Below are 26,980 nucleotides of genomic sequence, written 5' to 3' on the forward strand. Positions count from 1 at the left end.
TTTATTCCCATTTCAGTCAACCTGGTATTAAATCAAACTTCAGACACACTTTTGACACGAGACTAAATAGAAGGGAAAAGCAAGACAGCCAGGAAGAACACACATAATGACATGGGGCGTTCTTGCAGTTCTAAGTACAATGAAGTTCTCAACAATACAAGCTGTCCCTACAGCTGAAAACATGACAGTTGTCTCTAACAGAGACCCTCTGGCTTCAGCCCATGAAGTTCTGGGATTGACAGAGATGTGCAACAGCCCTCTCCACACAGAGGGAAATGGGCTTTTCTTCCCTAACTGCCAGCTGCGTGGGACTGAGGTGTCTTTGTGTTTCCAGGAGGAGGAAATACCTTCTCTAGTTCTTAAAGCTGGCATGTGCTTGCAGGGCATGGGGCTGTGACACTGAGCACACACAGAAGCATCTGGCTTTGGCAGGCAACACACACATGCAGCTGGGAGTGTTTCACACAAGGGTGGTGGAGGATTCATGTCCCCATCAGAAATGCATCTTCAGAATGCTGCTAGGGCTCACTGCCTTGCCAGCAATGTACAGGGACACTGAATAGAATGGCCACTGAGATGGCAGTGAACAGTTTTTTGAGGAAAAAAATATAAAAGTATTCTGTTTTATCCAATTTTAACAGACCTGTGTTTTCCTAGCACTTTCAGTATTATTCTTCCTAGTAAAAACTTAAATTTCTGCAGTAAGACCAATTTAGTTTTAAAATAATACATCAAAGCCGTTGCCCAGGAAGTCCCATATTAAGTAATGTTTGCTTTCCTAATTCATTATAAACCTGCTGAAGGGCTGTTCCAAAGCCCTTCAATTTTGGTCTTTCCAACAATGGCAGCGGGTGTGCACTCCAGCTCCAATTCCTCTCCTGCTTTCTGCCTTCATAACTAGGGCTGGTACGGACATTTGTTATTTGCAGAAACTATTCCATCTCTCTTCAATAGCAAGAGTATCTCACTGTCCAGTACTGTCTGTGTTCAGGGACAGGAAGAAAAAGGGGAGCAGACATTTTCTTTTAAAAACTTAAAAAAACCTACCTCTTTTTCCTTCCTTTACCTTGCAGCCTGTAGTGATTCCACCACCTTGACTGAGAGGCAGCCATAATTTATACAGCCTGAGCTAAGAAACCTCCAATGGATGGGATAAAATACAGCAGTGGAAAGAAAAGGAAAGCAGTGATGAATGCCAGATGTTCAATGACAGACAGTGGTGCTAAACACTATCAGCAGTTTTTGACTTGTGAACTGCAGTGGATTTTCGTTTTCACTGATGTAATCCAAAGGTTGCATTTTTCACTGAGCAGGTCGAAGCCATTTATTATTTTGTGGCTACAGAAGCAACTAGAAGGTTGCCTCTCCCTGATCCCTAAGATCAGGGACTCATTTGTGTGTGAGGTAACCACAGACAAAGGAGGAGCTGATTCCTGTCCAAACATGCCACCTGTACAAGTATGGATAGGGAAAAAAAAAAGGAAGAATTGATATCTGCATTTGGCAGACAGGGGAACAACAAATATTAAATGATGTGCATAAAGTCAAATAGAAGTGGCAGAGTTGGCATGAATCTGATTCCTGCAAGGCTGAGTCCAGCTTATCTTCTCTCTGTGTCTCTGTTTAAACTTTAGGAGACTGTTAAGTTAACCAGATTAATAAATATCTGGAGTCCACTGAAACAGAGACATTGAGCAGGACATGGATTGGAGAAAGTTTAAGGAGCAAGAACTTCTTTCTTCACACCTGCACTATAAGAGCTATTACCTTAGTTGAAGTGATACCCTGGTAAATATTTTACCATGAGTGATCTTTCTCAAAGATTCATCTCAATGAATAAGAAGCACAGGAAATAGGTTACAATTTTAGCAATTCTACTGAATCTAATTTGCCCCTTTCCAGGTCTGTCACACAGAAAAGTGCTTGAAGGAGAGAGTTCGCCTCCTAACACAGAAATCAGATTTATCTTTGGAAACTGGAACCAGGCCCCTGGAAGTACTTAAGGAAGCTGCCCCAATGGGCACAAAAAAAAATTAAAAAAACAACCCAAAAGCCCCAAACAAACAAAAAAACCCCAACAACAAAAAAAACCCATAACAAAATTAAAAAAGAACCCAAACCAACCAAACAACAACCCTAACAAACAAAACTAAACAGAGACTTTGAAACAAAAGAACAGTTTTAACTGCCTAAGTTGAGCTGCACCATTGACATAGTGAAAGTCATGCTCCCAAATTTGTATTTAGCTTTCTAGAAAGGTGTTGGTTTCTAAGAAGCAGATTTCCTCAGCCCTCAGGCAAGTGAGCAGTACACCTTCCAAGGGACTGAGACCTCAGGAGCCACAGGGATGAGCCACTTGGGTGTTGGAGGGATGAGTGTGCAAGTGTTCACTCAGGAACTTAGGATACTGAAGTTTCTCTTCTTGAAGTATAACTTGGGATTGCCTTTAAGTTTAGAGAAAAATTAGGTAACTGTAAATCATTGTCCATGAGCAGTCAGCAAGCTGGGGGAACTCTGTTCCAGCATGGCTGAGAACACAGGCAATGCCACTTTTTAACAGTGGCTTGAAATTCATGAGGAACCACAAGACTAGTACTTTTTTTTTGTCATCAGAGATAAAATAAACCCATAAAACCCATGCAGCTGTGAGTGCCCTTCATTCAGCAGGGTGTCCCAGACAGCCACTTAACTATAGTGTTCCTAAAGGCTCATTTCAGAAGTGTGGTCTTCTCCTAGCCCAGATGGTTCCACTCAATAGTGCCTCATAAAAAAGCCCCAGTTTGGTCATGCAGTGTCATATCTCACTGGCCTTTCTGGACTTAACGAGCTTGAGCAAGACAAATGGACACTGGAGTTAGTAACATTTTTCCTCCCACATGAAGCTGAGCAGAACAGCATTACTGCTCTTGGAGGCTCCCCTTCTACACACCCATGGGGCTGTGATCCCCAGGGGCACAAGGACACGCAGAAGACGAAGTCACACCTCTGCTTTTCCTTGCATTGCTGCTCCTGGCAGTCCCAACATGGAAACCCACCTGAAAATCCACCACTGAGGCATTTGCAGAGCTCACCTCAGACTTGCATGCAAGCTGCACAGTGCCCAAAGAAAGAACCCCTGGCATATTATTTAAACAGAACAAAAGAATGGTTTTGATCAACCCTGTACCTGAACTGAAGTTTCAGAAAGAACAAAATCCAGCATTAGAAAGGAAGGCCAACCTTGTGGTCAAAATATACAAATTAATTCAGGAAGCTTCACTTTAAGTGCCCATTCTGTCAAAATTAGCCCGTTTGCCCCAGACAAATCTCTCTCTCCCCACCTCTGTTTCCCATGTGTGAAGGGCTGACAATGTCTCCTTTGTCTGTTTTGGAAATTCAAAACATAACATCTTTTGGAGCAGGAGCTGTCTCCTTGCACGATTATGCAAAGCCCCTGTTTCAGCCTGGATTGAGGTCAGAGGACAGTGGTTAACTGGAGGCATATTTTCATGACACGGGCGTAAGAGGCACCACTGCCCTACAGGATTCCCACCCAGACCTCTCCTTCCCATTCTCACACAGCAGCACAAAGCAGCTTTAGTTTTGCCAGCAGAGTTTTGGTTGTTTTTAAGCAAGGCCATGCTGCAAATGCAGTCACTGAGGAGCTTGGGGTTAAAAATAACCCTTTCTTGCATGGCTGAAGCTGCCAGTTAGCAATATTCTGTCTTAATTCCTGTCAGTAGGTTCCTCAGCTAATGAAGGGGAAATGAAACCCTTCTTCCTCTAAAAACTCAATTCCTTCTCTTTTGCTAATAACCAGTCAAGATAATTCTGATAAAGTGACAGATTCTAAATATGATGATACCATTTCTCTTCAGTTAATTTCCACTCTTTTTTACATGCCAATGCATCCTTCTTACTGCTGCTGGTCTCTAAATTCTGCCAAGAACTGCTTATTTGACTGTGCAATTCCCTGTTCTTTCCTGTGCTTAAATGCTTCCTCCCACATGGGCTTTTTTTTTTTTTTTTTTAAATTTTTACAGGTTCTTTACTGAGCTTTCAAGCATTCCTCCCAGGAAAAGCAAAATATGTAACAAGTCCTTTTTGATTACTGTGATGGCCTTCCATCAGATAAAGAACAAAATACAGCTAGCCACTTGCAATCATAAATGCTTCATCTGCCTGCCAGGAGGGGGAAGGGGAAGGAAGCTGCATAGGTCAGCTTCAGCCACATAACCCCAATCTGTCAAAGCAACATTCCCCCAGGCTACAATTTTTCTACTGCTAAAAGAAAAAAATAATGAAAAAAAATCATTCTATATCTTTGTTGAATTAACTGAGCAGGGGGTCTGCCATCTTGCAATAATGAGGAACACTGTGTTTTGTTTAAAGATGTAGTAATGTCAAATTTGTGGCTGATTTAAGGCATCCCTGTAAGTCAAGCCCATGTACTGCACACTCCACAAATCCCTGGTGAGAGTCCTTATTCCATTTACACTGGCTCTCACTGTAAGCAGTTTATCACTGAAACAACCACTGATTTTGCCTCCCAGCAGTGAAATGCACTCGTACACCTGCCCTGCTGTTAGTCTGCAGGGACCAAAGGAAGAAGAAGCAGAGCACTCAGCACCCCCCTGCCATCACCTAAACCCTCCCTTGGCTGGAACACCGAAGGGGATGGCCAGGTAAGGGTTAACTCCACTGAAAAGGAGCAGAGTATCCTTAACGAACAGGCCCAGCAAGGACTTACAGGTAAGTCAGAAGTATAGGTGAGGGAGGTGTCTCTAATGATGGATGAGCGGAGAATGTGGCAGATGAAAGTCCAGAAAGAATTTATATTATCATTATGAAGTCACACTAAATGTTACCTACAAATAGCAGGTGTATGAAGAACAGTTTCCCCTTTCTGTACAGAGAATAAACTTCTGCTATGATGGGAAACTCTGGGTGAGTCTCCAGCCACCACTGGCTTCAGTAAAAGCTGCCTCCTGCCTTATTTACCAAACCCATTCTTACCACTTTTAAAGCCCCACCTTGCAAAGACTCCACATAGTTCCCTGTTTTCCTTACAGTCGGGTTTCTTGCATAACAAGCACATTCTCAGTTAGAGATTGGAATTTAATATATGTACAATGCTTACTTCCTTTGGTAGCAAATAGCCCTAATTTTCTTCAGTCTATTTCCCCTCATCTGTTGTTCATTTAGACTCTTCCTGCATTTCACACACAATAAACTCTCATTCCTTTAAAAGTCATAGGAACAGAAAGAAAACCCCAAACAAACAAACAAAACAAACGCCTTTTCTGTCCTTTATGTTTAGATAAAGATTGCAACACAAAACCCCAAAAGCCAAGAAACTGAATAGCAAACCCAATCCTCCAGCTCTCAGTTTGGGTAAACACCTTCAGCAGTGATTTCCTTTGCCAGGAAAGGAGGGGCTGTCACTGCTTGCTTTGGGAACCAGGTTTGTTTTGCATAATTGTGTTTGTTTTGCCTGATGGTCTCTGCTCTTGGGACATGGCTGTATTAAAAGACAGGACATTTGGAAATGTAACAACAGCCAACGCTCACACGGGCTCTGCTCACCCTCCAGATCCTCACTCAGGGAGGATCATCCTGGGGGCTGAAATCGTCCTGGGGGCTGATTTCACCACGGGCCAATTCAGAGCCAGCCCTGAAGCAATGCTCAGGCTCAGCTCCAGGAGCTCAATGCTCAGCTCCAGGAGCCTGAGGCAGACGAGAAGAGCCACACCACTCTCTTTTCACCCATGCATTTTATAAAATGTGGGCCACTTGGAATGCTTTGCAGTCCTGGTGATGCAGCCTGTCACCACAGCGTGATGATCCCACCGCAGAGCCTGCCTGGAGAGCAGAGATCCTGTGTGCTGGACCTGGGTGCAGCCAGCACCACGGCTGTGTGCAAGAACAGTCTGACAGTGAGAAGGGAGACAAAAGAGCAAGCAAGAGCTCAGGCACTTCACAGGAGGAACACCCACCTCTCCATCCATTCAAAACAATCTTAAAACAAAAGCTCCCTTTTGGTGCTCCAAGCCAGGCATAGGCTGGCTTAAAAACACCAGAGACAGTCAAACACAACTGCAAGGCTTCTCCAGACTGGTGGGGAAGAGACCTGAAGACATGAAACGCAGGAAAAGGTCAGTCTGTGTGCTTGATCCAGCCACGCTGCAGCACTACAGCTGATTTTGGGATCTGCAGGAGCAGTAATGCAGTGTGCCTGCACACAGGGTGAGGTGTCTCTATTTAAAGCTGACCTACAAAGAAAGGTAGGTCTGCAAAGCAATAGTTACAACAGTATTGTGTTCCTGTAACACAGATATTCCTCCTGGAATATACTAGCAAAGGCAGCGGAGCTGCAGTGGAGGCACAAAGGATATAAGTCAGCCCCAAGGGCACAGGGTTTGTTTGAGACCTGCTTTGTCACAAAGCTGGGAGGGCACATGGAGCCTTGACACCCGTGTTGGGAGTGGCAGAGTGCTACAGGCTATTCCATCCTGATTGATATGCATGGTAATGCAAGGGAGCATTTTATGTCGGGGATCAAATGGAGCATCAAGGTAGCTATGGCTGGGCATGAATTTCTCTGAAACCATCAGAAATGGACACTTTCAGGACCACTATCTCCATTTATCTCCATAAATGAAATGAGGTGCCCTTTTCCCTCAGATCTCAGTGCTGTGCATTGCTGGTACTCACTGTGTTCATACTACACTGTTAGACACAGCCCCAGTTCAGATTTGTTAGCTATGTACTAATGGGCTTTTCCCCAGGAAGTAAGTGTGGTCCTATCATCCTCGTGTCTCACGGCTTTTTTATATCCAATTAGCAGAATAGACACAGATAATGAGTTTTAACAACATCTCTGCTTTTCATAAAAATTGCACTGCTGTGTAAGCACAAGAATTTCCTGTTGAACTGTCTCTTTGCAAACAAGTTAATCTAAAAAAAGATACATGGCATGCTATGAACCTTAGGAGTGAACCACCAGCTCATTTTTCAAAATGACAGATATGATGAAAATTGGACAAAAGCTTGGAAAAAAACGTAGGGGTCAGGGTGAGGGGAACAAATGGGGGTGGAAAGAAAGGCATTCCAGAGCCCTCTGGAACCTTGGACTCCTCCAGGACCCATTAAAATCTTATGTTACTTGCACCGTTTATAAACAAGTGCTTTCTTTTGCCATAACTTTCCTTGTGTGAGGAGCTTAGGAAGTGTTGACTGCTGTCTTCTACTGCAGCAAGGCACCAAAAATGACAGCAAGTTACAAATCAAATTCCTTTGATTTAGGACCTTTCCCGAGTTCTGGGAGGGTTGTTGTGATTCCTCAGTGACCTCAGCAACCCCCCTAATCGATAGCACGTCGGAATGCTGACAGATGGCAGAGGGAAGTTTCAGTGCCAGAGGGATTACATCAGTGCTGGCAGGGAACAGATGGCAGAAAGGTGGACTGCAACCTGTGCTTATTCTTTGCATTCCTTTGCTTCGATTATTGCCCCTGCTGTCAGCAAGGTAGGAAGCTTCAGGAGGGAAAAACATGGCCATTCTCTGAAAGAAAAATTTTCACTCCCTTCACTTACTGGTTCTGTCATGGAGACTTTCAGTTACATTGATTTTGGCATTACAAAACACAGAGAAGTCAGTAACACATTACACACATATTTACTATAAAATATTTGCTAGAAATATTTTGCTTTTTATTTTTTTTTTTTTAAGTATCTTCCTGTGTGTGGCCACATTAGAACCAAGCAAGTAACAAATCAATCCCTGAAGAGTAATGATACATTTGCAATGAGACACTGAACTTTTCATCTCTATGCCAGAGATCAATGTCCACTGCACATGTAGCATAGGATAGCAGTTTTCACCCCACCACTAGATAAGTGGAAAGCATTTGAGGCCTCATTCCAGCTCCAGTGCTGTCCCCTAACACACACTGCCAGTGCAGGCTGCCAAGTCTGTGTCATTGGGGCTGAGCTGCACCGGTTCTGCACAGAAATCTCTGGAGCTTCATGCTTTGTCCTGGGAAGAGAGTGAATGCCAGGGATTTAGCCTCCCCAGGTGTCAAGATGGATGCAAGGAATAAAACAATTGAATACTTTAACTGATAAAGCATTATTTCTGCATCTGATGCCTGCACACTTCAGGATGCAGAAGGAAGAATGACTGGGATATTGCCAAACAGAAAAAAGAAAACCAGAAGCAAGTTGATCTAGAGCAAAGACAAAGCTGATGTAACTATGCAATATGGAAAGATATTTATTTGAAACAGCTGTAAATAAAGCAGATAGGCTAGAATTTGCATTTTCTTTTGAACTGCAAGTCAGCTTCTCTTCTGTGAATCACAGAGAGCTCCAGTGGCTGTGAGATTCAAAAAAGATTCAAGGAAAATGCAACAGCATGATAGGAAATATGGCTCCTTGAAGAAGATGAAATTATAAAGAAACTATAGAGGAAGATGAAGGGAGCAAGAGTAGTCAGAGGAGCAGATACTGATTGCTTGTGCAGGACAATTGAATTCCCTGGCAAAGGGAGGCAATATCTGTGTCAGGCAGCTGCAGCACTGCACCCCTGAGCTGCTCATTGATCAATCCTGTTCCAATCAAAACCTGATGGACGGCCACTTTTATTGATCTGAGTAGGAAGACTCTGGAAACGGAGTGGAGATGCAGAGGATTTTTAAACCAGACTGACAAATCCTGAACATACAAGTAAACACTGTAACTTTCAGCCAGCCAGCCAACATCCAGAAACAAGACATTCTAAGGAAGAAAATACAATCAGCAGCAGAATCCACCCCTGAAAGCAGGTCCAGTGCAAGGACTGGATTCCAAGGAGCTCTGCAAGCCACACAGGGCTGCCAGAAAAAGGGAACAAGTGCTGCCCTGCAAAGCAGTCAGCGTGAGCTGCGTCCTGCCACACACCTAACAGCATCAGGGAGGGGACTGGTCCTAATCCCATTTACCCAGCTCCTTCCTAAAATCAGTGCTGGGGGAGGTTCTCGCATGGATTTTCTTGTGAATAGTCATGCTAGTGGCTTACAAAGAGCACCAAAGCTCCCTCTCCTCAATTAACTGACTCTCCCTTGCTCAGGAAGAGCAGATGTTGTTAAGCAGCAAAAGATAATCCTCAAGAAAGCAGAGCTACTAATCAGTCACTTTTACATTTAAGATCACTTGGAGTTGCCACTGTCTTATACTATTTTCCTAATTAATTGCACTGGAATGCACTTAAGTAAGCCCCAGATCAAAGAATCATATGCAGAGATTGAAATAAATCCTGTCTGTGTTGCTAATGCCTCGGAAATGGATGACTTGCTAAGCATTCAAAATCCCGGGTTCCATGGCTCAAAACTACAGATAGTGTGAGATGCTTTCAAAGGAACAGATTTAAGGATGAAAAGAGAAAAGCACCCTTCATTTGCTCGTAAAAGACAATTAAACAAAGGCAATTGTTCAACTAATTTAGTGTGAAGTTTGTGTATCTTAAGTTCCTTATTCTTCACTTTCCTATCACCAGAAATCACAGTTCAGGAGTGTCAATTTTCATTACAGCAAAATTTTATCATCATTACAGATTTTTTAAGATGTGCTTTAATCAAGGGTTGAAATCTTTTCAAAGTCATGATAAATAAAAATGACTGGGGCTGAATGTGTTACCAGTTGGTGCAATAAATCACTGTCTCTTCCTGCATGAGTCTCTTTCTCATGATCTAGAATATCATCAAAATGCTTTGACTGATTTACAGTTTAGTAACCCAGCCATCATCATCCATAATTCTACAATAAACCACACCACTTAATGTAGCTGTTACAGATGTTCAGAAGTTCATTCCCTGCCTTTCAGGAGGAGATATTGACACAGCAGCTGCAGACACCAAGATTAGCTGGGGAAGAAAAATTTGTCTTGGGCACAAAAAACCATCCCATTTTCCTCTAACAATACCCTGTCTTTAAAGCTGAAAGACATGCTGCCAACCTTGATACATCCAGTTTTAATTATTAAACACCAAATATCTATATGCACACACCCACCCCCCTGCCAGCTGGCAGGAGTAACAAGCTGCCTGGCTTCTGTCTGAAACACATCATTTCCTGGGAAATCAAGACATTACTGAAAGCTCTATGCAACAAATACATCAAAGGGTGTGCAGTGAAATCTCAGGCCTTGCCAGCATCAAGAAGCCCAAATTCTGCATGTGGCACTGCCTCCAGTCAGCCCCAAGGAAACAATTGCTGGGATTTTGCTCTTAAAATCACCACCAGAGCCAGGTTGGGCAGGGGGGGGGCTCAGCCCCATGAAGACAGAGGGCTGCTCATTATGTTCTCTGTAACCAACATCAGCCCTGCCCCACAGCACCACGGGAGACTGCATGGGCATCATTACTCATTTTTCACAAATTATTGATCTGAAAACAGTAGGTTTGATTCTGGGTTTGAACTCCTTTTGCTTGAGCCTGGAAACAATGCAGCGTTAGCTGGCTTGCAATAAACACTTTGGTTAAAACTGCTTGCTAAAGAAAAGGAGAATATGCAACATGCAAAGCACAAAGTGTGGGTATTTTAACCCAAACAGCTCGAGTGCTCCCTGCCAGCCTCAGCAGCCACTGCTCATTTGGAGCAGGCACACAGACATACCCAACAGGAATTGTCAGAGTGATGGTCTAGCTCACAGAAACAATTTCTCTCCTAAGTGAATCGCCATGCTGAGGAAGCTAACAAAGACTGCAAAATTCATTAACTGAGCAGTGCTGGAAAGGGCTGCTCCAAATCCATCACTGATCTGTCCTGGCCAGCCAGCATCCTGTCTCTGACAGTGACCGGTCCCTGGCGCTGCCAAGAGAGGTGCAAGAACAGCAAAGCTATTTCTAATCACAGGAACCCTCTTTGTTTCCCCTCAGTTGCACGCACAGGAAGCACAAATCAGCCTCGTGGTTTGGGACTTCACATGCACATTTGAGGCTACAAAACGTCAGCAGCCTCAGGATTTCTCTGCTGGGTGATCCCTCAGACCTGTGCATTGTGAGGCTGAGAAAGTTATGAAATATCAAGTGGGTATTTCACAGACAGCAGCCCTGCATTGTGAAGAAGGGATATTTTGCCCTGACAAACCTTGGGTTCTTCTAAGGGTGCTTAATGGGATTCCTTGCCCTGTGGTTAGCAGCAACACTTGTGAATACCAGAAAAGCAGCAACGTGTTGAATGTGATTTTAAGAATCTGATTTTTGATTAACAGATCATTGAAAGACTTTTTTTTTTTATTTAAACACAGGCCAAAATTATTCCCTCATCTCCCATGTGAAGGACTCCAGAGGTGTTCCAGCTGGCCAAAAGGCTGCCAAATTCCTCTGCAGCTCTACTGCAGGTAAGCCTAATTATGTGCTTAAAAGCATATGCTGCATCTCCCGAAGTGCTGCTTTCTACTTGGGAAAGCCTTCTGCCCAAAGAAACCCAGAGGAAGTGCCCAGTGGGACTGTGCTGCTCCTGCTGCAGCCCGGGAATGCCCGGACACCGCAGCGCAGGGGGACCCCGGCTGTGCCCCGTTCCCACTAGATGGCACCTGCCTGCCACGGACTGGCTCCGGCAGGGAGGGACAGCCAGCTCCTCTCGCCAGCACTTCCCTTCTGCTGGGATTTGCCGTGTCTTACACTCTAAGTCCCATTTAATTGCCGGGAACTGGTAACTGGGGCTGTTTCCATCTCCACTGGCGGCAGCGATGCCCGTGTGCCACCCTGGAATCCCGTGAAGTCACCGGCCGGGTACCGCCCGCACCTCTGCTGGCATGAGCCGGCACAGAGCATCCTCCTACGGCAACCCTCTGCTCGCCCAGCCTTCCTCCCGAGGCTCCGGCAGCCCCTGCCCCGGGCGTTTACACCTCCAGTGTCACAGCCATTCCCTGCTGGCCCCGAGTGCCCTCTGCCTGCGGGGGATGCGGCACCAGAACACGCAGCCCCGGGGGCTGCCTCGGGAGGTTCTAATTGTGCACCGACTGAGCCTTTTGCTGAAGTCTCTGCTTCAGGCCTGACTGAGAAACACCACCTTTAAAAGATGTACGCAGGTGTTTTCTCCCTCGTAAGCTCAGGTAGCATGGAAGAGTTTTGCTGGCATAGCTGTAGTGTGAGAAGTGAATAATAAGAGAGCATTGCTGGCCAAACAGCAATGCCAGCAAAAAGTTGTGGGTAGCAATATCCATGTGGTGGTGGGTATGGCTTATTCTGTCTGGGGAAATGGGTTAAATTATGGAGCAGAGGATCCTTGCCAGTGTGAGTTCCTTCCCAAAAAGGGTTTATCAGCACAGCTCCACTGAAATAACCACAGTTTGAGTGCAGGCATGTGCTCCGTCTCCCTGTGAAAACAATTATCACGGAGAAAAACTTTCTTGTGTTTGGTAAATTCTGAGGTAGGTGTGTGGCAATCCACATCCCTGGAGCATGCTGTGCTAAGTCTTTGCCCACTGGGATCTGCTGGACTGGGGCCATTAGCTCTTTCAGATACTCTGGCAAACTGCTGAGCTTGGAGAGGCTTTCAGGTACCACCAACCTGGGGTGAATAAGAGCTGGTGATCTTGTTATATGAGGCTCCATATCCCACAGCTTTGAGTCATTCAATCCCCTGCCTGTCTCTTCACATAATAATTTATCTTTTCTTTGAATATTTTGCCAATGGGAGCTGGAAGGTAGCAGGGCCATTGCAATCCGTTTCTTTCAGTACTCTGGGGGATCTCAGCTCGGTGTATTGCATTTTCTTTTTTTATCCTAAAGAGAGGATGTGTGCAAAAGCAAGAGATCTGGAAAGCTTTCAGCATCACAGAACTGCCAGCACTGCTTCCTTTGTCTGCTCCATTTAACCTGGTGATGTTTTTTATTACCAGTTAGCTCAAACACTAGAAACACTCTCAAGTCACCAGTGGGACACGAATATTGGGCTTCAAACTTCCCTTGTTAATCTTTCTGAAAGCTGGGCTGATGCTTGTGCATCCTGTTATTCCAGTCAGCCTGGAGACAAGTGCCAGAGCTGGCACGAAAGGTATGTATGCATCAGAGGTGAATTCCAAAGGTAAATTCCTCCCACTCCATGCTCAGGCTTGGTGTACCTGTTACTACCTGTGTGTGCTCCTTATGCCAGACACAAAAAAGGCAGAAGCAGTTGTGGAGAGGGACAGAAGGGGTCTGCTAATGCAGAAAATTGATAGTGAAATAATTAGTACAGTAAAGATTCACTCTGGGAAGACAAGGAGTTCCTTCTGCAGAATTCCACAAAGGGAGGAACAGCAGTGACAGATTTGAAAATGATTTAAAAAAAAAAAAAAGGAAAAAGAAATCCAATCACATCCTCTAGATTTAAAAATTAAAAGGACTACCAGATGCAATTACATTCATGACTAAAAGATCTAGCAGAAGCATATTTAAATTCATTAACTTAGTCCACACTTTCCTACCTCAGGAGACCAGCTGCTCCTGGAATACAGGGCACCAAAATACAAACTACATCTTGCTTGTATTTGATCAAAACCTTTTCCAAGTTCCAATGATCTGGCTGTTAACATCTCTTAGGTGATAATTAGGCTCTTGGGGCAGCAAACATTGTTTGGGAAAGAAAATGCACAGAGGAAACATAAGTAATGGAGCTTGCTGCCTGTTGAGGCATCAGTTATTCCACTGTACAAAAAAAGGCACCAGGGGCAAAATGAGGCCATTTTCAAACAGAGCCTCATTTTGCCTGTGTATAGCAGCGATCAGCAGATGCTTTACCTCTGTGTAAACTGTTTAGGTTTTGCTCATTTCTTGCGACATGTGTTTTAACCAAGAGATTCCAGCCCTTGCACACTGTGGCTCACAAGCACGGCTCTCCTCTGGAAAGCAGATGCTGCATGATTTTTCCATCACTGCTTGACAGACCTTTGGTAGCAGGTACCAGCTGTGGCTGAGCAGGTACTTCTCCCAATTCCTGTCCTCTTTGCTCAGGGGATGCTCCAGGGCCTCTGGATGAGGCTCAGGGCACTTTCAGAGGTACTGTGAAGAGCCAGCACCTCCTTGTGGGATGATGCCTGTTATCAAACCATGCACAGTGATATTCTCTGTCTGTCCCAGGAGGACACTAAATTAACAGCAGAGGTACTGACTTACTTCCCTTCTGTTACTGCCAAGGGACCCATTTCCCTCTGATGGGACAGGAGGAGGCTTAATTAAAGACAACTGGGAATTTCTCTTTATGGCTGCATCCGACAGGTAGCTGTCCTCCTTGAGTCTCCCTCCAGGTGCTATGCCTGGTTTTGGTCTCCTCCATCCTGCAAAGCTCACCTCCTCTGGATAATGACCCTTCCTTCTCAAGAGATCTTTAAATATTTCTGCCAGTTGGAGCCTCTGCTGTCCTTGCTGCACAGTCCTCTGTAATCAAGCACAAGAACATCAAAGGACAGAACTGCTCTTTCAGACAGACAGCTATGCCTGAGTCTCAGCTGTCAGTTCAGACATTTTCAGGACCCACTTCAGGATTTTCCTCTTGGCAGTTAGTTCTGATCCACAGCAGAGACCTCTGCACTATACAAGGGTCTGCTCCCCTTCCTCTCAGAAGTAGGGAGTGCCCCTGGGAAGTTGCAGCATTGCTGAAGAGCTGGAATTCAGCTTGAAACCAGCAGATTTAGACTCCAGCCTTTGATGTCATGTGAAAGTCAGTTCCTCACTGTCTGCAAATGTACCTGAAGTGCCCAGCACCTTCCCACCTGGCCAAGGCAGCCCTGGCCATGTGCCCAGGAGCAGGAACACTTTCCTGCTGTCTGTGTCTCTTCATGCCAGTGAAGGCAGTGGAGATGTGGCTGCACCAGCACTGCAATGTCCCACTCAACTTTAGTCCTCCTTTGCCACTGAAGGACTGGAAAAGTCTATTTTATTTTGCTTCAAAAGCCAATAGAAGGCAGCTGACCTGCCTTGAAAAAAAAGTTTGGAACCCAAGGATGATTCAGGTTTCAAAATCAGAGCTTCAGAATGGTCCCTTTTTGAGCACTAGCCTGGGAATACCTCACAGGTGAGAGCATGGAGGGGAGAGCTCCTGAGGGGCTGGAGCAAGACTCTCCTCCAAGACTCATCCCATCCCTCTGGTGAGCAAGCACATAGGGAAGGATTGATCAAAGAAAGTGTAACTAACCAAAAGCAAGAAAATAGTGGGGGAAAAAACAGAGAAAAGCGTGGCAAATTGCAGACACTCAAACTCAACTTTAAATTCTAAAACTGTTTCTAGTCATTCAACTCCAGATGTGTGATTCTGGATGTGTTTCTATCTCCTAAGTCTCATGTCTTTGTTCTGACTCAGAGGAACTCCATTTTTTCTTGTTATTTATGGGAATGTGCATCATACATATTACATTGTGTTTCAAATGCAAAGGAAGATTCCCCTTATTGCTGTATTTTTGGGACAAGTCTTCACACTGTTCCAAAAGTCCAAAAAGTACATGCTCAAGTCCATTACAATGTGAGATCCCTTTCCTGAATGGCAACCTGGAATTCAACCAGGGATTGAAATTAATTACAACAAAACGTCAACACATTTCATGCAATACCTGTGCTGTGCATGTGACCTTGAAAACAATGATATTTTATTTTGTGAGGAGTTTACATGAAATCATGACTGTTTTCTCCTCTTTCTAGAGCATTTGGTCTCAGAGAAAATGGAGATTATTTCCATAGAAGAGCAAAGTGCCCCTTATCACCATGAACACACAGAACTTTACAGATGAGGCTTCTGATGGCACTGACAGAAACTGGGTGCCAAAGTCCCATACCCAGCACTGTGTCCTGCCCTCATCATCAAGGAGCCTCTAAAGGCTGCTGTGAGCCTTGAGACAGGGAACTGAAGATGATGGATGGCAGATTTATGAATCACATTCCAATTTTTCTAACCCAAAGACTCTTCAATAGCTTTTGCTACCCTTTCCCCTCACAAGAATGTTACCAGTTATCCTTGACAACTGATAGCTCTATATAAGCTTTCATCTATCCCCAGTGAATACATGGAATTTCTTTAACCACAAACTCTCATCTGTCTAAGCCTTTAAGAGTAGCAAAATACTCTGGGAGAAAAAACTCAGAATGATCCAGATGACAGAGTAGGGAAGACAAGGAAGGAAGACAAGAAAAGAGGAGCTTGAGATGAATTGTGATTACATTTGTTAAGTTTAAATTTTATTACATTTGTTAGATTAAATTTGTAAAATTACTTAAGACATATCAGCCTCGAGTACACCATCAGGTCAATCTGGTGGTAAAACAAAGGGCTTCCCTTTTGAAGAGGGGAAATTAAATATATTAGACATTTTCTCTTTTAACACTAGTTTGTGCAGGAGGGGATAAGTTAGGCTGCAAATGACATGACTGGTTCTTTTTGGGGTGAATATTTGGGCGAGGTTAGCTACATACATCATCATCCAAAAGTTTTATTTTTAAAAATGTATTTACTGTAATCTGACCTTTTCTTTTTCTTTCTGTGGATAAGTTTTCACAGGTCTTACTTAAAAGCTGCACCGATTCCAGTGTGAGAAAGTGTGACGATGAATTTTTCAAATGATCACCATTAACAGAGGTGAATTACAAACACACCCAGCCTTGCTGCAGGCTGAAAGCTGAACACCTCAGAGGTCGATTGTCACTTTTAATTGACTGAACAAGCCCATAACTCTGACAGAGAACTCCTGTCATTACCAGTGTTTTTCTGGGCACCAGTGCTGACCTCTCTGTTCCTTCCTGTGCTTGGCCTCCTGCACTCAGCTCAAGCTTTTCCAGCCACCATTGGTTTGCTGGAATCTTTTTCCCTGACTTAAGTCACAGCTAGTCTGTTCATTCTTCTGCCAAGTTTTCATTCCATTAGGGCACAATGCAAAGCTCACTGAACTCAGAAGAAAGATCTGCGCTGGCTCTTAGGGATTTTGGATCACACTTCACCTGCCTGTCTGCCAAAGGCTTTCCTTGAAGACAAAGCAAATGCTGTGTATGAGTTCTCTTAGGAAAGAGTGACAACTGCTAGGGGAGGACACATGAGGAAACGTGGGGGGAGAAGCCTGTGAGGATTTGCAGCCTGCTGGTGACCCTTGCTGGGGAGCAGCAGTGACAAGAGCAGAGTAAAAGAGAAAACCAGTTAAATCTGTGGAAGAGGGGCAGACAAAAATGATTCCACCATTACACATTATAACAATTGATCCTACAATTGTAACACCTGATCCTGCCTTTTATGCCCAAACCCTTATTTAGAAGAATAATCTGTAGGTAAAGAGGAACTTGGATCTCCATGTTGTTTGGATGCCTTTCTCAGAAAGGGACAGCTAGGACAAAAAAGGGCAGATATGTTTAACTGAGTGTGAGAAATGGATTTGTAAAGAATTCTTAAAACCTGACAGAAAGATCACACAGTCTTGTCTATGTGTATGTAAACACTGAGATAAGGTGTGCTGATTTAGGAAGGCCATGGAATAGAGATGGTATTGTTGAGAGAGAGACTGAGTTAGAAATGAGTTTCAATGAGTTTTAAAATACGTCTTGTAAAAAGACTAGATATTTTAGAGAAATAGAATTGTGAAAGATGTATTGTAGTAGGACTATGTGGGGAAAAATATAGGTGATTGATGTTAGAAATAATAGTAGTATTGTGTGGCAAAAGCTAATAGGCTGAAAAACATTTATAAGTATTGGAATAAGGAAATAGGTTGAAAATAGTTGAATAGATTGAAAACCAACAACTGAGGACGTGTGGACCCTTCCCAATCCATGCTCAAAGAAATCTTTTGAAAATCAGCTGGAGCTACTTTGCCTTCTGTATCCCCACAGTTCCCTCAGGCTATGTCTACACCAGCAGATGCAGGAACTCTAATCCAGGTGGGATAACCAGTTTGTTCAGAGATGCCCCAGCCACCCTGTGCTGTGTTTTCAATGGGCTGGAGGAGAGCTGTGGGCTGCTCCAGGCAGGTACCCTGTTAGCAGGATAAAGGGATCAGGCTATAAGAAATTGCCACACATATCTCATCCCCTGAACAGAAGCAGCATCAAACATCCTTTGGAAGGACAATTTGAGGGAAAAAAAAATATTGTCAAGCCTTGTTTAGGGAGCCAAACACTGTTTTCTCCCCAGAATTGTGTCTTATTTGCCATTATCACAATGTCAACCTTGTGTGCCCAGTTTGTCACCTGGGACTCTTGCTGATCTCATTGCCTTTGGCACAAGCACTGGGGTCTCCCAGCTGTTCAGCAGCACCAAGAAAACCAAACTTTTCCCTTGCTAATTCACTAAGAAGCTAGAAGGTAGAGAATAAAAGCCTTAGCAGAAACTTCTCCCAGTTCAATCCATGCTCTCCCATGGAAGCACCAGTCTGTCAGTCCATCCTTGTGGCATTTACTGGCTGGGATTCCCACATGCACATGCACATGCACATGCAAAGTGGGTTTTACACTGTGGCTGATGGCTATAAAGGCCAAAACATTTATGAATTGCCAGAGTCATGCATTCAGAAAATTTGACTCGGGCCCCTGGAAAACCACTGGACTGGCTGAAAAATTCCAGCACATTAAGCTGACCTCATTCTGCTTAACTCCAAGTACTCTGGCAGGGCAGCCCAGGATCCTTCCAGCTCCAAGTCATTCACTCCAGTAACTACAGGAAAGCTGTGGGAGGAGTCCTCTGCCAAAGCTCCTTCCCTCCAATAGCCATGCCTCTGTTCCTCAGCGAGCAGTCTCCATTTCTGTTAGTTGTGGCCCAGTTCTGCTCTATTTTAGGACTTCCAGAAGCTGTTAAAAACTAATATCCTCTCACTGCCTCCTTCTAGAAACTCATTTATCACTCTGCCTCCTGCACAGTTACAGTTCTCTCTCTCTTAGCTGGCAATTTCTCTCCTATAGTATAGTATGATGACCCTAAGGGTTGTAAGCACATGGGTGCAGTGGACCAGACTACACAGTGGCAGGGAAAGACTTCAGCAACGGGGAGTGCTAGGCAGGGGGGAATTGTGCTAATTAGAAGGAAAAAGGACGGTAAATATCTACAAACAAAAATGCAGAGACCCTCAAGCAGAAGCCCCCCCACCCCCAGCAGTAGCAGAGCTCCCTGTGGTCTCTGCCCCTTTGAAAGAGAGCTATGAAATGCACCAATTTAGTGATAAATTCACACAGAGTGCGTTCCCTGTCATGGCTGCTGACTTGCAGATATGTCTCATGACAGGTATTTGTAAAGATAAGCAAATGCTAACTACAAGTATGATGTGGAACTAAGAGCAGGCACCTGGCAAGGGAGTTAGTACAGGACAAAGGAAGCTTTACAAAACCATGAAACTAATGAGACTAGGTTATTTCTACATGCCAACTAAAGTGACTGAGCTCCTCCATAAACAGCTCAACCAAAAAATACCTATTTACCTGTGTGCATGAACACCAGGAGGAACTCGGAGAGCCTCTTCCAGGGCAACTGCTTTGTCAGGTTGGATTCCAGGGAAGAAAACTGACCTCCCTCCAAATCTAACGCGGGCTTTTTCTCATCACCAGCACAAGTCTTCATTCACTGATAACCCAGTGGCTCAAAATGCCACAGAAACAATTGCTCAGGGGACTGTAATTTGGTATAAAACATTTGTATGCCTGAAACTCAGTCATCACCAACCTGCTCTGCCCCCAGGCACTGTGGCACATCCTAGAGTGCAGGCAAGGAACATGTGGTACAGCTCCAGAAAGGGCTAGAGGAGCTCCTGAATGCCTCTGAACACAAATCTGCCTTATGGCAGCAGTAACTGGCAGTAGTACAAAGGTTGGCTTAGGTTTCCAGGGCTCCTGTGGGCCAATAAAGCACCAGGGGATCAGTGGCAGCGTGCAGAGAAACCAACTCCAGCTCCCTGAAAGTGCCACAACACGACTCCAGGACAGAACAGGGCTCCCCTTTGCTGGGATGGGAATTCAGGGATCACTTGCACTGCTGTAAAATCCCTGCCCCAGCACCACTGAGAGTCACAGGGAGCAGCACCAGCCTGGTGTCTGCACCTGAAAGGGCAGTGGAGGGTGAAATACAGCCCACCACGGCCTGATGGAGAGCTCACTGATCACACCACAGACAGCTCTGAGCTCCATTCACTGCTTGCTTTCAGACAATCAATAGTCCTTCTGCTTTTTGGTCACATTCTCACACACAAAAAGCAAACAATGCCAAATTTTCCCTGCTTCTCATCTCATTACTGAAATTTTTCTTGCAGCTCACTAATTTTGATCTCTCTCAGGTATGAGCACTCCCAGAAGCAAGTTTCGAGCAGCAAATTAGACAAGCTAAATTACTGAAAGTTTACCAAAGCAAAAGGAAATAAAGACCTCAAACACCTTCTAGACTTTTCTCTCCCTCAAATCAGTAGCTTGTTTATCCAAATAATAATAAAGCAGGCAGAAGGATGTAAGTATGTCAAGCACAATTCTTTCCTGTACTAAAATCAAAACCAGAAATCCTGACCTTGAAAAAACATACACACAAAAACACAAGAAAACTTTTATATGTATGATTTTCTAATTTAGGAATGTCCATGTGCTATGTGAGCTGCTCAGCAAATTGAGTCAGGAAATACATTAACTGAAAGCTAATTTAGGGCAGACCTATTTTACCTCATGTTTGTTCCTCAAGGTTATTTCTCTGAAGCAAGGCAGAACATTTGAGAGAGGAGGACGAGTGCAACAAGGAGAAGAAAGAAGGGAGGAGATTTGCACTGTGGGTTTTTGGCTAAAATGGAAACGAAGCTATTTCTGGTGGACTCTCCCACACACATGGTTAATGGATAAATTGTGTAAGAAAAATGTCTCCATTCCAAGGCAGACCCAATTATGTTCTGCATTAACTGAAACATATGGGAACATTTCAGTATAAACAAAACCTGCACTGTATGAGCTTTTTTTCTATGAGCTTTCCAGTTCATTTAACCCTTGATATGGTGCACATTAAGAACAGCCTTGGATTGCTGGTGTAACGCTCTAGTAAGTATTTTTTGGCTCAGATAATGCAGCAGTATCTCTCAGACTTTACACTGATAAACTGAGGGCCTGCTTGGGGGTTTCAATCCCCTTCTTTGTGCCAGTTTTGCAGCTGAAGGAGGTGGGTGTTATACTGAGAGCACCAGGTTGAACAAAAGGCAATTTTTTGAATAGAAAGATGGCAACACCATAAAACCATCTACGAGAAGAATGTTACTCACACCAGCTTGGTCGCCCAAATTACTTGTCTGCTTCTGGAAATGCTGCCGCTGTGTAATTCCTAGATTCTCCTTCCTTTTCAGGACTCTGCCCATTCCCCTTCCTGCTGGGATTCCAGAAGCACTTTCTGGTTGCAAGAGTGAACAGCAGGAGTTGTGGTGAATCAAGAGGACTCAAACCTGTGCTGAAGTTCGTGCCCCTCTGGGGTTCCACAACACTGAGTCATTTATTTGCCTTTTCATCTCTCTGCCTTCCTTGCCAAGACCTGCCCTGCTGAAATGATCACCTGCCCCATCACTTTTTTCATCAGGTAAATGAGGAGCTATCAAGATTTAGACAATTTTCCTATGTTAAATAGCCTACTTGTACTTCAATGCTAATGTTTACTCTGTCAACTAGTTTATTTTTCTCTTTGAGAGCTCACTGACATTAAATCAGTAAATGCATGTCCAATTTCTCACATCAAGCAAACACCAGCAACTGGGGTTTAGCTCCAATGAAAAGTTTTGGTTTTATATTTTCATATTATTTTATACTTTCATTTATTTTATATTTTCACACATATTTTCATACGATGCATATGGCAGGAAAGAAAACTCACCAATCAAAGCAAAAAGATCTTTCTGCCTTGGAAAACAAGGGGAGAAAGCTCTTCAGCATCAAGTGACACACTGATTTTCATTTTCTGACCAAATCACTGTGAAAGCAGGAACCTGTCCATCTCACTGCCATTCACCAAAAGTAAAACCACAAAAGATTATTGCAATTTTGACTTCTGAATTACAGGGGCCATTGGGTTTTTGAGACTTTGCTTTTCTCTGAATTCAGCATGTATTCTTGAAATAATCTTACTTCAATTGAACAATTGCCAGCAGTGCTCAGCCTAGTACAATCCAGTGAGTTTTCTACAATCCTCAGCCCATGTTTGTCCAGCTTCATCTGTCTTTAGTCTATTAGTCTTCTGCCAGCCTGCTGTTCTCTTTCCAGACTGCCAATCAATGGCCCTTTAGACTTTGGGTTGAACCCAACAAATTGTGCTCCATCAGCTTCTTCTGGAGGCCTGGTTTCCAGTCTTTTTCTTTCACTTAATTTCCCAAGGAATCCTCCCCTATTTGTTTTCTGCCTTCTCCAGCTGTGGGTACCAGGGCTGAAGAGGGAGAGTGAATGCTACACTCAGAGCTGCAGGGGATGTAGTCACAATTCCTGGTGGATACTTGTTGTGTACCTATAGTACTTCTCAAGAGGAGACCCATGGCACCAGACCCCACTAATATCCCTTCAGATATTGTTAGGATTGCTGACCCCCTTCAGATGCTGTTAGGATGAGTGTCATGCTGCTGCTTGAGTATAAAAAGTGCTCATAAACTGATCCCATCTCAGCAAACAGATCGACCTTCTCAAAAAGAGTACAAATGAAGCAACCATAATGATGGAAATACTGACAGGGATATTCTGGACAAATTTCACATTCTGCTACGCAGAGAAACAAGGACCTGAAATTGCTCAGGACTGAAAATGAGATGTTGCAGCATTTGGCTTCTGGATCAGGAATTCTAATCAGATGGAGGAGGGTAATGAACAAAACCTCATTATCATCTAGCAGCCACTAATGTGTGTCAGGAACTAGATGAATACAGGACTTTGCTGACTAGCAGTGGCAGCTCCTATTTTAGCAAGAGCTATGTTTGTGAGAAGGTCTGGAAAAACGAGCCAAAATTCTGGAACCAAGTATTCCTTGGGTACAAAATTCTTGCAAGGTGGCAAGTGTGGGGCAGTGACTTTAATTTTAGGTCACTTGTTTATAAACCAGACTAGAACAAAACAGTAGAGGGAAGCAGTTAATGCTCAGCTGTCTGTGTGTAAATCATTTCCTCTCCAGTCCAGAGGGCAAACTCTCAGCGTGGAGGCCACGAGCAGCATTTCCCCAATACCCATGGAGGGGTAGATGTGCCCAGCTGGCACACTGGGTCAGCTGGGAGGCAGCAGAGGTACCTTCGGAGGAAACCTGGGGCCCAGCTCCTGCTGCTGCTCCAAGTCAGGAAGCTCAGTAGCCCAGAGGCTCTTGCAAAGATCAGCTTTGATGATTTTAATTTGGCTGGCTGGGAGGAGGGAAGGTCAGTATGCAGCTGTCCCCCAAGCTACAATCTCATAAAGATAATTGCACTCTCACTTTTAGAGAGGACTTTCCTCCATAAACACATGTTTTTTTTCAAAGCTCTGTGACACAAATGAGTGTGCCCATTGTCCCTCCAAGTTTGGACTGCTCTGGCAGTGCTGTGACACAGGCCAAGCCCCCCTTTCTCTCCCCCATCACTGTTTCACTGCCTGAGAGGTTTTCACTCTTTTTTCCTAAATGTGTTTTCCTCTTTGTCTATTTTTTCTTTTCTACATGAAATGCAAACCCAGTAAGTAATACTGAAGAAGATGACAACTGTCAGACCTAGAGTGTTCAAGTCAACGAAAATGCTGATGAAATTATTTTCCTTGTCCCTGATCTCCACTGCTGTCAGTTGTGGTGCTTTTCACACAGTTTGAGTTCACTTTCAAATGTGTCATCTTGGCTAAGGCGGGCTCTTTGGGCTCAGAATCACACCCAGGCACCTTAAATCCCTGCATGCCAGAGCAGACTGCTGTGGAGAAGCCTTGTGGGTTTACAGACAGAATTCCCCAACTCCCACAGATGCTCTTTGCACAGGGACAGGCTTGGGAGGAGGAGCAGAATTTTTCCTAGGTATCAAAAATGTTGTAAGAATCTTCTCATAACCTTTTCTCTGTACCCATTAGTTAAACTTCCCCTATTGACCTCCTCCACTCTGTCTGGAGTGTGGTGTAATCACAGACATAAAATCATACAGAGTTCTGCATGAGCAAGCACTTCCACGAGTACAACTCACTCCCTGGGTAACTGGGGATATTAAGAAGTTAAATCCTTCAAACTACTGTTGCGAGCAGCAGCACTTGACATGGTAACCCCAGAGTGGAATAATCCTGGACTCTGATTTAGTCAAGCATCCTTGTCTAATAACTGCCTCAGGCTGTCAGGCTGCAAACCTTGGAAAATAAAGCAGCATCACAAAAAAAAAAAAAAAAAAAAAAAAAAATCTTACTTGTGTCACTCCTGGCTAAGAACCTGCTCACCTTGAGCTGCTAGGTCAAACAGGCAGGTCTGAAGAGCTGGGGGTATGGATAGCCAGGCCAGCAACAGACAAATCAGGGTGCAGTTTGTCTGAATGAAAACAATTCCTGCTCTCTTGTTTCAGGGTGTCACACCTGCCCTGTAAGCTCTGCCCCCCTGCTCGGTCAGGGGGGCTCTGCTGAAGGTGGGAGTCTGGCTCTGCTAGGATTCACATCTACACTCACAGCCTGCTTCCAAGGGAAATGTAGAGGATTCTTTTCTGGAGCATGCACAGGAAATCCCTGGATGGTGACATTTGGAATTGGGGTCGGGAAAGGCTGCTCTCTGCAGGTCTTGGAGCACACAGGCCTTTCTGGAAGCCAGCATGATCGTGGAGACAAGTGCAGGATAAGCAAGAGCCTCCAAAGCGCAGTGATGCCACACATCAAGTGGTCCCTAGAGAGCACAGCAAAACTTCAGAGCAGCAGCTTGTAAATAAACAGTGAAAAATGAGGAATTTGGAGTAAATTAACAGATAAATTGAGGCCATGACAGACAAGAATTCATGACAACTGGCCCTACTTCCTATCGGTGGCGAGCATGTTTCCCTGACTCTTCCTCTTTAAAGCACACCATCAGCAGATGAAAACAGCCCTTTGAGAGCACCCCCAGCCTGACAGCCTGGGTAGGATGTGCCTTGCTGTCAGACAGGGACTGAGTGGGAAAGCTGGGCAAGACCAGACCCAGGGACACTCAGAGAGAGAGACTCCAGGACATCCCTTTGTGCCTTCATCCTGCTTCATCCTCATGCTGAGCCCAGGACAGCACAGAAAAATTTGAGCCTTTGCGGGTCATTTACCACGTGACAGGTGTAACATTCAGAGCTGCTCAGAGTCCTTCCTTTTGCTTTTCAACAGTGGCTACAGATCAAGGAGAGCCTTACAAATTCTTTTTTGTGCACAGTCCTAAGAGCTGCAACTATGCACAGCCACTCCTGGATGGCAGCTAGAAGTGTCAGCAACACTCCCAGGGTTAAGTCCCTTCTTACTGCCAACAATAGCCTAAAGCTCCCCAGGAAATTCTTTGTTCCACACCCTCTACAATGGAGCTCAGTGAGACCCCAGGGCATCCCACAGTGATAATCCAGCCACATGCAAATCGTCTGAGGGCCTGTGAATTAACATTTGCACTGACTGGGTAAGTAAAAAGTTTCCTCTCAGCCATTTTTTGGCACTGCAACACTCATCAGAGCCTTGAGCATACCTCCAGTAGCCACCACTGTGTAATGTTTATTATGGCCTTTTATTCTGTGCACAGGCTTTGGCAAAGATCCAGCATATGATTCCTCTACTCCAAACCATATTTTTCTGGTCTTCTATCAATTAACTTTCTTATAAACACATATCCCACCTCAAAGCCCATTTTAATGGAGAAACCCCAACATTCCTAACAAGTTTTTAGTCTCTGCTGGGCACGACCAACCATTTCCTCAACAAAACCCAGGAACCTTCATACAGTTAATTTAATTTCTTGTGACACACTTGCAGTTTCTGTCATTTTGCCTCTGGCGCTGGCATCCAGCCACAGTGGTGAGTCACTGAAAATTCCATTTCAAGGGTTAAATTTACATGTTTTACATAATGAGTACACACATTTTCCAGTTCCTACTAATGAAATTCATTGAGTCTTCTGTGACTCCACTGTCACTATGTAAATGAAGGCAACCTGACATTGTTGAGAGAGGCACAAAGCTGCTGGGTCCAACCCTCTGTCAGTCAGGCTCTGGAACACAGCCAGGCCTTTGCAGGGTTGTGCAGATGACCCCCACACAACAGCACGCACTTCTGGACCTTTGGGAAGTGGGGGAATTATAAAGTTTGGAAAAAATAATAGTCTTTTCCAGATCTGTCATAGACCAGGACTGTCTCTGCACAAGCTGGGACTTCACCATTTGCCACTTGCTGGTTGCATATAAAAGTGCTCATTAAAATAAAATTTCTTACTGCACTTTCTGTTGCTTGTCTTCAGTGGAATTCTGAGCTTGGAAATTGTCAGAAAACACTCGGTCCTGCCTCCCAACATCTGCACATTGCTCAACTTCTTCTGCAAAACATTCTTTTTCCTAAGTGTCCTGGTTCTGGAGGAACACTGAAAAGGCATGGAAAGGCAGCAAACTCTGGGAAGGACAGGCTTGGAGATGTTTCACCTCAGATTGTGCAGACTCCCAAGTGGCAGAAAATGCAGAGTGAACCAAAGACATACTTGTAACACAGCAACAGGCAGAGAACACAGGCAGCTTTCAGGGACAGACAATGTCCCTGCCTGTCTCTGGACACCTCTCTGTCTCTATTCTGATCTTGACTGGCATCCCTCTCTCTTTTGTCATTTAAACACGCTGATAGATGTGACCTTTAAATTACTGAGCCACCTCTGACAGCCCCAGCTCTCTGGAACTCCTACAAAAGGGAACTGTCAGGTGACATCAAAGGGAACATCAAGTGGCTGTGTCCTGCCCCTGCAGTCAGTCCTGGGCACATTTGCTGGCTCAGGGCTGCTCTGGTGCCCGCTCTGAGCTGGCAGAGCTGGGTGGCAGCAGGACACAAAGCCCAGCTGGCACAGTGGCACCGTGTCCAGCTGCTGCGGGGTTGCCCAGGAAATCCCAGCCTCCTCTGTTGGGA

The 26,980-nt window shown here is 44.6% G+C and overlaps 1 protein-coding gene and 1 long non-coding RNA gene across 3 annotated transcripts in view; one reads left to right on the plus strand and one right to left on the minus strand.

The window, feature by feature from the left end:
• HS6ST1 (heparan sulfate 6-O-sulfotransferase 1) overlaps positions 1–26,980 on the minus strand; it is a 188,395-nt gene that overhangs the window by 6,945 nt on the left and 154,470 nt on the right. The window lies entirely within an intron of this gene.
• LOC128812042 (uncharacterized) lies at positions 11,270–24,706 on the plus strand. Its single transcript, XR_008438579.1, has 3 exons — positions 11,270–11,358; positions 21,271–21,497; positions 24,448–24,706. It is a non-coding gene; the product is annotated as an uncharacterized LOC128812042 (long non-coding RNA).

This window comes from Vidua macroura, chromosome 10 (genome assembly GCF_024509145.1).
Source record: "Vidua macroura isolate BioBank_ID:100142 chromosome 10, ASM2450914v1, whole genome shotgun sequence".
NCBI lineage: Eukaryota > Metazoa > Chordata > Aves > Passeriformes > Viduidae > Vidua > Vidua macroura.